Source organism: Babylonia areolata, chromosome 24 (assembly GCF_041734735.1).
Source record: "Babylonia areolata isolate BAREFJ2019XMU chromosome 24, ASM4173473v1, whole genome shotgun sequence".
NCBI classification, from domain to species: domain Eukaryota; kingdom Metazoa; phylum Mollusca; class Gastropoda; order Neogastropoda; family Buccinidae; genus Babylonia; species Babylonia areolata.
Window position 1 is genome coordinate 8,695,462 of NC_134899.1, and position 11,149 is coordinate 8,706,610.

An 11,149-nucleotide genomic window follows, 5' to 3' on the forward strand; every position below is an offset into this window, starting at 1 on the left:
AAGTTTAGTGTTTTCTGTTGCTCAATAAAAGTCTATTTATTTCTGCCTTTTTTTTTTCTTCCTTTGCTGTTGACTGCATTTTTTGCCTTCCCAGCCTTTCCACTTCCTTTTTTTGAGCAAGCTTTGACACTTTTTTCTCTTTGCCACAGTCTGTGATGTACTGTCTGTGCTGTTTTGCTCTGGCGATTAGGTAGTGAAATTTTAAACACTAGGATGGGCACTGGATGTCAATTCTGCAGTGTTCTTTGTGTAATCTAGGGATGGTGAATTAGGTGGAAGGGCTGAAGTCCTTAGCACGGCCTAGTCTTATTTGCCCTAAGGAGCTAAATGCACATACGCACACACACGCATGTGCACACGCACGCACACACTTATGGACGCACGCGTGCACATACATACACACTTGCAGAGTGCATTTTTCCACTCCAGTATGTTTGTTTCCCAACCTCTCATTAACACCAATGTCAAACAGAATATACTTTGGCAAGGTTTTAGATGTTTTTGTTTGTTTGTTTTTGAAATATAATTTAATGAAAACAGATGAGAGTAGTACCCAGTTCTCATAAATCTTGGACAGAAATGAAAATGCTTAACAAAGTATGCAGTACCATTATTTTTTCCTTTATCAAACATCTTTTTTTATGAAATAGTGCCATCTTTACATTACAAAATAATTTCAGTACCATTTGTGTGGCTTATCAGTGAAGGCATTAGGCTGCATAAGTTATGTTAAACAATGGATGAAAGGGTCACAGACAAGTACCACAAATTTCAGAGAAAGGGACCAGTGTTTTGCCAGGTGCCAGCTCAGCCCTCCCATTTCCACTGAGGTCACGAGTTCATGTGATCAGTAACATTTTTTGAACTAGCTGATTGTGTAGTTTGTTGATTGTAACAGATAATATAGATTTTGATAGTGATTGATAATGTAGTCTGTTGATAGTGATAGATAATGGAATTTGTTTATAGTGATGGTCTTGATTTATATTTTATAGTACTTGCAACACATTGGTTTGATAGTAATCCTTACCACTGCCAGAAGGGTGGGAAGAGTTTGACAGAATTTGATATAGCATACTTTAGTTAAAGATAACTTTTGGCCCAAAGCATACACATGATAATGTGTGTCAGCTCACATTGTGGATCTAGGACTTCAAGAAGTAAATAAGCAGACAAATGAATGGATTTGGTGAGACACAGTGAGAAGCAGGGAGGAAAGAAGGTAGACAGTTCTGTGGACAGGTCCTGTGACGTACTTTGATTTATTGTCTCCCCACCTATTACCATACAGTCAAGACGGAGGGCTATGCATCATGTGTGTGGATATGAACGCATGCATATATAACACTTTTTCTTTTATTTTGCATTCCATGTGCGCACACAATGAGATTACTGACAAGCATGCATGTGCCTATCTGTTAAGTTAATCATTTGATGTGTTTTCACTTGAAGTGATCTTTGATGGGGAGATGGGGGGAAAATTGCTTCGGAAGGGGAAAAAATAACTGTTCACACATATGAATGAAGATATATATATATATATATATATATATATATATATATATATATATATATATATATATAATTTACCTGTATTGTTATGTGTGTTTTCTAGTTTCTAGACATAGAATGTCTAATTACAAAGTCTGATATTTGACAATGAAAATAACTGGGTGTAGTTTTGTAAAAACAACAAGAACAACCAAAAAGAAAACAAACCAACTGACCTAAGTTATGTCATTGAGAGAGGTACATACTGACACAGTAACATCCTTGTTAAATGAGTAATAATAAAGTTACTGTTACAGTAAGGCAGCTGGACTATTCAACTAAAGTTTTAATTAGCAGTGGAATGTTGAAGAGTCAACACTTTCAAGTCAGGGATGTGGGATTTTAACACATAGCAAGTAAGTGTGTGTATGTGTGTGTGTGTGTGTGTGTGTGTGTGTGTGTGTGTGTGTGTGTGCCATTTCAGTGATGGAGATTTTGTTTCACTTTCACAGTAGGTTTTATTTCCTTGTCTCATTGTAGACCGGGACCATGTATTGTGTGCCAAGAAAACATGGGCCATCAACAAGGCATGTTGATCATCACAGTTGATTGATGGCACTGACTCTTAGTCTTACCAAGGTGTCCATGTCAGTTGTCAGTCCTGTGTAGCAACTTGTTCAAGTTATTTGTCAAGTTAGGTGGTACACACTCTTTCCTTTCACAGAATGTCTGTTCCCAGGACAGTTTGACTGGGGGTGGTTGAGCTGCACAAAAATGTCCCAATGAGTCAGCTATACAAGTTTGTTGCAGGCCTTCATCACTGCGGGTCTTTCAGATGCTGTTGTGAATTAGACTTGTTGAAGACCTGTGGAGACTTTTGGTTTTCAGTATGAACATTTTATGATACTAACGGACTAGAGTGTAAGTTGGAACAGTGGCGGATGGTGGTGATGTGACTTGGAGATTGGTATTTCCTAAAAAAAGGAAAGAAAAAAGTTTTACATCTATGATAGTGTGAGTGTGACATGCTGTTTACTGTTGTGTACAGTATTGTTTTAGAAAGGTGTTGGTTCAGGCTTTGTTCTGATATGAAACATTCATTTTTTGACATCAGGCTGTGGGGCAGGCAGTGTTTTGATTTTCCAGTGTGATTTTTGTTAGTGTAATTTTTCACAGACACACACACACACACACACACACACACACACACACACACACACACACACACATGTATTTATATAATTATGTATGTAGATAGACAAACAGACAGACAGATAACTGTAGATAGATAGATGGATAGATAGATAGATGAATAAATAAATAGATAGATACTGAGATAGATCGAAATATTTAAAAGAAGAAAGGCCAGGTTGTGTTCTTATAGAATTTATTTCGTTCCTCTCAAGCTTTCACCTTACATCTGGACAGACAGACATACAGACATATAGATAGATAGATAGATAGAAAGAAAAGAACAAAACATTGGGTTGTGTTCTCATATAATTTATTTGGTTCCTCTCAATCTTTCACCCTGAAACTGGACTTCATCAGAAGCAGGATCAAGGAGCCCATGAGAAGGCTGCCCAAGACTGAAAAGGAGTGTAACACCCCCCCCCCCCACACACACGCACACGCACGCGTACGTTTTATTTTATGTATTTGAAAACAGCCTGTGACAAAGTATAGTTAAAGAGCTAACATTGCCTACACCAAGTGATTTTTCAGAACATTTCATATCGGGACACACCCCAATCAATGCTGAGATATAATTATAAATATATCGATAGATAGATAGAAATAATATGCATTATGTGAATTTGCATGTATGGCTTAATCTATGCATGCATGATGAAAACAAATTACAATGCAGTAAGTAAAATATCTTGGGATACTTGGAAGTGAAGAACGTGCGTATAGAGCATTAGTTCTTTACAAACATACCTTACTTTGCAGCATTAGTTCTTTAAAGAAAAAAGCATAAGTTTGGAACATAGTCATTATAATTATGAAAGATCAGTTTGTAACAGCTTGTATTCTGAATAGCTCTAAGAGTGTATTTTTAGTTCAAGACTATGTGAGTTTTTGATACTTATCCCCCAATCAGATGGTACAAGTTGTGTCTAGGTCTTATGTGTGCTAGTTTTCCCTTCAGCTGGGTGCTGTGTTTTGGTTGGAACAAATGATGTTTATTTGTACATGAGTTTCAGCTCAGTGCTTGAGGGTTAAGCCAAGGCTAACTGTTCTGTCAGAAGTGTGGGTTTACTAGTAAAATAAGTAAAGTAGTGATGATTTGAATATGGAAGTGTTTTCTATTGCTGTGCAATAGTCTATTGTATGGTGCAGTCACGATATGGGGACATGTATAGAATGTATGTTACGTGTGTGTATATATTTATTATAACCATTACCATAGATATGCCATTGTCACAGGTTGTGTGTGTGGTGGGAGGACAAGTGGGAGGAGGAGCTTGGGGGAGAGTAGAGGGACAATGTGGGCTTTGCAAGCTTGCTACAATCCTCACATGTATAATTTAGCAGGTACAGGCCTTACGGTGTTGTCAGGTTCACGAGTGTGATTGGCATGTAATTTTGCTTACCAGGTGATAGTGATTCAGGTGATTGTATTGTGATTAGTTGATATCTAGGCCAGTGGAGTCACGCTGCACATAAAAGGTGCATTTCTCTCTTCCACTGTTCCAGCCGTGAGGAGCATTGTTTATTAGGTGATAATAGATTATCTTTGTTGTTGCTTCAAAAAAACAAAAACAAACAACAACAACCAAATTTGCTCTGTGTGTGTGTGTGTGTGTGTGTGTGTGTGTGTTGATATTTTACATAGTTGAAGGCCTACTACTAGTACTATACTAGTACCATGGAATAGTACTGAAATAGTCATTAACCAAAAACAAAAGAAAACAAAAATCAATACTTTGTTTCCTGATGTGTTACAGAAAGGGCTTTAAAAAAAAAAAAAAAATTCTTCTTCTTTTCAAGCAGTATCTTTGGGTAGGCTCATGGCCAGAGTTGTTCATAACAATTTTTATCCCTTGTTATAATACAAACTATTATGGTATATTTCTGTAACTGTGTAAGTGTGATTATTATGACTGTGATTATTATCCCTTGTTTAGTCATAGTTATAAGACCAATTGTGGCACATTTCTGTAAGTGGGCTGGACTTGGTTAAGTGAACAGTTGAACTTCAGTTATACTGGTACCATTACTATTATGACATATAATATGATCATTGATGCACCCCCTTCCCTTAATTTTACACACACTTAGTTGCATGCACTTGCACATGTACATGCATGCGCGCACACATGCACACACACACACACACACACGCACACACAATCACACACACGCGCATATGCGTGCACACATAAACACATTCACTTCACAGATATTTCACGTGGACAAATATCTGACTGCTAGTGTTCATGAGAATGCTCCATGATGATAATCTTTTCAAGTGGTTGTCATAACTCAGCACAGATGCATTACATCCTGTCACATAGTTATGTGCACCTGATAGTTGTCACCATAGTGAAGAAAAGAAAACAATGAAAGAAGGAGAAAAGAAAAGAATATATAAAAAAACAAACAAACACACTGGTGACTTAGGGGAAGGACCATTCAGAAGAGATTCTCAGAGTTACCTTGCCAACACTGTGGGCTTGTCCCAGTCCTGGCTGATGATGGGATGTGTGAAGAAAGGAGGCACATGTGCGCAGGAGTAACAGGAAAAGAACACTGTGTTTGTATACACTCTATGCATCTGCACACACTGTATTAATCAACAGATCATCATAGATTCAGAAGGGAGGCACATTTGCACACACACATACACACATGATCATGCCATGTAATATTTATGTATGTCTCTAATTGGAATGAACCTCAATGCCAGTGACCATCATTGTCATTCTCAGTCTTGTTGATTCATTGCTGGCCACACGAACAAAAGCAGCTGAACAGAACTGAGAAAAACTTTATTTTCATGAGTGACATCACTGAGGATTAATATTGCTAGTTTCCTGTGGACAGCTGATTTTTGAAGTTCTACAATACAGTAATACCATTAGTGTTATGTGTGAAGAGTGAACAGCACAGATAGAGTAACACCAATATACACGTTGAAGCTTAGTTAAGCAGGATAGAAAAATACTATTGAAGAGACATCAGTTATACAACTTAAAAAGAGAAAACTGAAAGAAGGAACTTGTGTCAAGGCTTTGTAACAGAGATGTACATGTATATAGCAGGAGTCCAGTCTGTGTAACAGTGTGTTTAGGATAGCTTGGTTCAACACAAAAGTTAATTTGTAATGGAGGAGCAGATGCATCTTATTTACATGAATAATGAAGCAGGACTTCAGTCTTTGTTATATAATTGCAGTTTAAAAAAAGAAAAAGAAAAAAAGAAGTAGTTTTAATCCTTTCTTTCATGTCACTCAGTGCACAATGAACAGTAACTTTTTGCAAGGGACAGGTTGGTACACCATGATACACTGTACAGGCACAACTGGAGTGTTGATGGTGAAAGATAGGTTGCTGCTGTTAGTGAGCATTTTTCATCACAGCCTGAGACTTCAAAAATGCGAACCATTACACTTACAGTGACATACTTTTTTTTTTTTTTTTAATTTTTTAAAGACACCAGTTTTTTCATTGAGAGCAATCAAAATCATACACTGAGTGCAGCAAAACTCAGAAAATTATGATCATATGCAGGCTGTGGGATAGTAGTTTGCCCCAGCATTTATTTTAATTCTCTTCCCTAGGTTTCCTGCTGATGTTGACAAGAGAAATGAGGGTGTCGTTTTGAAAGGGTCAAGTCACAGTGTGGTTTTCGAAAACGAGAGCAGAACTGACCATTATGGCGGTGTGTACACGTGTAAATGTGTGGGTGCTCAGTTTTGATGTACCGTCATCTGGTGGAGAGAGCAGCAGCAGCAGTGCTGATACTGACATTAAATTAACTTGATTGTCAGGTAGTGTTGATAGAGATCTGGTCATCTTGATAATTGAAAATTACATCGTGATACCATCAGCGTTCTTTGGGGGGGAAAAATCCGTATAATAAGTGGTTTCATCGGATGATTGTGGTGTGGTTTGGGGTTTAGCTTACAAGTTTGCTTTTATTTCTTTCTGTAACATGAGGCAGTTAGGTTGGTCAGCAGATCGTGAGGTAAGTTTTATTTATAATCTTATGTATTTATTATTTCTTGGTGTGAAGCAGAGATGCAACTTCGATTTTAAGGCCATTGCTCCGAAATCCGATTAAAAAAAAAATTGAGATGCTCCGATTTCCGATCTTCTTAAAAAAAAAAAAAAAAAAAAAAAAAATTATTATTTTATAATTCGTTGCGGTTCCATAATCAGTATGGTTCGTGATTCGTCCATATTTTCAACAATTCAAGCTCCCATACACTTGAACAACTGCTTGGGGTGGGGAGGGAGGGGGATCTACACACAGATCAAAACACACGCACTGAATGTGTGTGTTTCTGTCAGCAGACGCCGCACATGTTTGTATTGTACTGATGATAGCATTTGACATCTCTCTCTCTCTCTGTCTTTTTACCCGTGTGAAATTACGTCAGTCGATGACGCGGCAATTACATTTCATGGCTGCAGTAAGTATTCGCGAATTAGACCAGGGATCCGTAGCTGAGGTACCAAAGATTAATTGACTACACGTGCACGTCGTATGCTATATCATATGTTTCGTTCAGTCCCTTGTGCAACCACGCGTCTCTCATTTGGACATCGGTACATATCACTATCGCCATTGTCACACTGACATTCGTGGGAGCCCCATTGGCTCTTGATTGTAATTTTACTGGTTGACTATAATGTGTATTATATTTGTTTATATTCTTTTTCTTCTTTTTATATGATAATCAAGCAGAGATCTCAAGGGACAGGGAAGGTAGTGATGATTTAAGGCATGGATGGGATGGGGAAGATATGGATTTTCGTCCGGATCAAATCACACGTTAAACAAAAGAACGAAGGAAAGCACACATACTCACACTGACACACTTAATTAACACAACATACACAGATCGACACACAGACAAACGCGCAGACGTGCACACACACTTTACCATCACTCACATACATTCACAGATACGCGCGCGGCCACGCCTACACATACACGCGCGTTTGCACACACACCCATGCGCACACATATACACACAAGCGTGCGCGTGTGCGCATGCACACACACACGCATAACAAAGTGTTGTACTGAAGTGCAATGGAAAAAAAACAAACAAAAAAAACAAACAAACAAAAACAACTTTGTTGCAAATGGCCTTAAGCTAGACTTGTGCCAGCGATGATGCGGTAATACACGTAGGTGGCTGCAGTTATATTTAAATCTCGGATCTAAACATTCATCCCCACCACAAGCATGTTTTACGCGCATGGGGCCTCTGTCTTGGTTATAATTCGGATGTCAGTGCATTTCATTATCAACTTGTCTTGGTGGAATTGAATTGGAAACACATACACACACCCCTACACACAGAGACACACAGAGACTAACTCAGTCGCACCCACACACACACTCTCTCTCTTTCACACACACACACACACACACACACACACATTCCTTCTCACATACACATACTTGGACTGAAAACAATGTAATGCATGCAGTGATGCACAAGAATACTGTCTGTCTGTCTGTCTCTCTCTGTTTATGGATATAACATATAATTATAACCAATTCAGTGATCCACCATACACCTATTGAATACTTAGAATTTCAGTTTTTGATTGCAGGTGAGCCTTCCAACTTTTTATTTATTTTATTTTATTTTTTAATATATTTTTGTTCAGGGGGCATCTGTACCCCATCATTTAGGCATTGTCTTTGACTGCTGCTCCTTTTTAAAGATCTCCAGTTTATGGCTTTTCTATTGCCCCCACCAGGGACATTTCCAAATGCACTCCCACAGACACCCCTACCCACCATCCCCCACCTGTTTCAGTAAAATTCACTATTTTAAAATCTCTTCTCTGCACACAGATAGAGACTAAGAGAGAGAGAGAGAGAGAGAGAACACTGAACACTGAACACTTTAATGTCAATAGCTTTACAGCCCTAATGACATGGGGGTTCATGATACAAATAACAACATGCATCAATAGTAATAATATTGATGAAAACCAAAGCCAAAACGAAATCAATCAATCTGTGCAACAAAGTGCAGTTTGACCATCCATTCAAAGTAATGGCATGTAGTGAGAAATAAAAACAAAAACATATATAAATGTATAACATAAATATTTTCCATATGAGAATGACAACACAGATTTCACTTTTCACAATGAGCAACACCTAGAGAGAGAGAGAGAGAGAGAGCTAAGTCATGAATAAAATAGATAATGGTTAGTATCAATGTCAGTTATTTTATGTTGGTGAGTTTGTCACTTGTAGGTGCCCCTCTTTTTTGTCTTTGGAGGTTGGCATCTCTGATGAAGGTTCACGAACACTCAATTGTGCATTCACACATGAATGTGCATGCACACACTTTCACCTGTGTGTTAGTTTGCTGGTCTGTTCCTTTGGAAAATGGAAAAAAATGTGGGTGGGAGGGAGGGGGAAAGTGAATAGACTAGGGTGGTTGGGGGTGGGGGGTGCTCTGTCTCTGTTTCCCTGTGTGTCATCTCTTTGAACTTGGACATTGGCTGTTATGTGATTGTTAGATAAACAGTTGTGTCAGCCTGCTTTCTGAGACTATTCACCTAAATCATATGGTAGAGAGAGAGAGACTGGGGTTTGGATAATGTATGGTGTACACGGGCATGTGGAGGCATTAGATACATGTATTGTGCACTGATTGTGTGAATGCATTAGTTACACATGTGTGTTTGGTTGAACAAAATTATTAGAAACTTTATTTTGTTGAATTTTTAAACACTTAAAAAACAATCACATTGAAAACATCTTTAAGGTTGTGGGGGACACATATGATGGCCTAGAGAACAGCTGTTAACATAATGTGGTATCAACATGTCTTTTTCTTGACAAGAGAATTAAAACAGAGGGAATGTATTTGTACAGGGTTAGACTTAAAATGAAGGGAAAAGAGAGAGAAAGTTGGTTTGGGGGTGGGGGTGGGGGGATACTGGTTAGACAAAGAATGAAGGGTATATATGTATACTTCAGAGGAGAGGGGTTGTTGAAACCGGAGAGGCCCAGCCAGAAGAGCTATTGATTACTGAAATCATAATCAGGCAGGACAGGCGTTTGAGAGCACTGGGGGAAATGGAAGAGAATGTCAAAATGTATGATGTATGAGGGGTCAGATACTGGAGGTAACATCTGCTAAAGCTGTAACCTGTTCACAGATATTGGTCATTATGGCTTGTCTGATAGATCTTTTGATTTATGAAACCGAAAGAAGCCAAAACCTGGTGCGTGTGTTCAGCGTCACGTGTCAGAGATAAGTTGGACACTGACCAGTGAAATGTTTTGATGTTCGTTCAGATATTGTATTGTGTGAAGTATAACCAGACCATCTGGAGCCAGGTGTCTTTTTCATTAACTCACACACACACACACACACACACACACACACACACACACACACACACACACAGTCTCTCTCTCTCTGTGTGTCTCTGTCTCTCTGTCTGTCTCTCTTTCTCATACATGTATATATTATATTATTTCTCTCTCCCTTCCTCCCTCTCCTTCCCCACTATTTCTCTCCCTCCCTCACCCTCTCTCTCTCTCCCACCTATACAATAATACATACAGTAAGTAATACACATACACAGCCACAGTGACACATGTGCTTCATGGACACTGTGAGTACAACACTTAGTTCCCATCCAACAATACTAAGACAATAACCTTTAGCTAATGTACCAGCAGTGCCCCAGTCGGACATACAGATGAGGTTTGTGGAAGACAGATGAGGTGTGTGGAAGAGAAGACACAGCACACATGACTCAAGGTGTCAAGAGAGAGGAGGAAAAGGTGATGGAGTGGTCTTCTTGTTGGCCACCCCCCCACGCCCACACACCCCTGCATCACATTCCTTGATAACCTGCCCCTTGTCCTTTTCTTTTTTCTTTGTCCTTGTCTTTTTTTTAATTTTATTTTTTATTCCTCTCATTCATTGTAACTCCCCCAACACACACACACACACACACACACACACACACAAAATCTTGCAGTTGTGTGCACTCAAGTACACTTGCACTTTAGAACATAATTACTGTCATGCACCAGCAAATGCCCCACCCTCACCTCTACACAAAGTCACCATGTTTGCTTACAAAATTTATGTATGCATACAAGAGTGCACCAAAACATGCATTTGATTTTGATTTTGTGATGAAAGTAAAGCACACCAGTATTAAACATGCATTTGATTTTGTGATGAAAGTGAAGCACACCAGTATTATTTTAGTGGCAACCTGATTGTGTTCCTTCACATTATTTTAGAATAGAATAGGATATGTCTTTATTACCACGTGTACTGCGATACCAAGGAATATTGTCACAAGCATCTTTTCTGTGACTTCAGGACCTAACAGGCAACACAGACCATGTGAGCACCAACACATGACAGCATAATTGTGATCAGCTTCTACAAAATGATAGAGAAGTCGATTTTTGAGGATATATA

General features: G+C 38.7%; 1 protein-coding gene across 2 annotated transcripts in view; it reads left to right on the forward strand.

Moving 5' to 3' along the window:
- LOC143298706 (alpha-1,3-mannosyl-glycoprotein 4-beta-N-acetylglucosaminyltransferase A-like) overlaps nt 1–11,149 on the forward strand; it is a 57,636-nt gene that overhangs the window by 4,992 nt on the left and 41,495 nt on the right. The gene's annotated exons all lie outside the window — the stretch shown is intronic.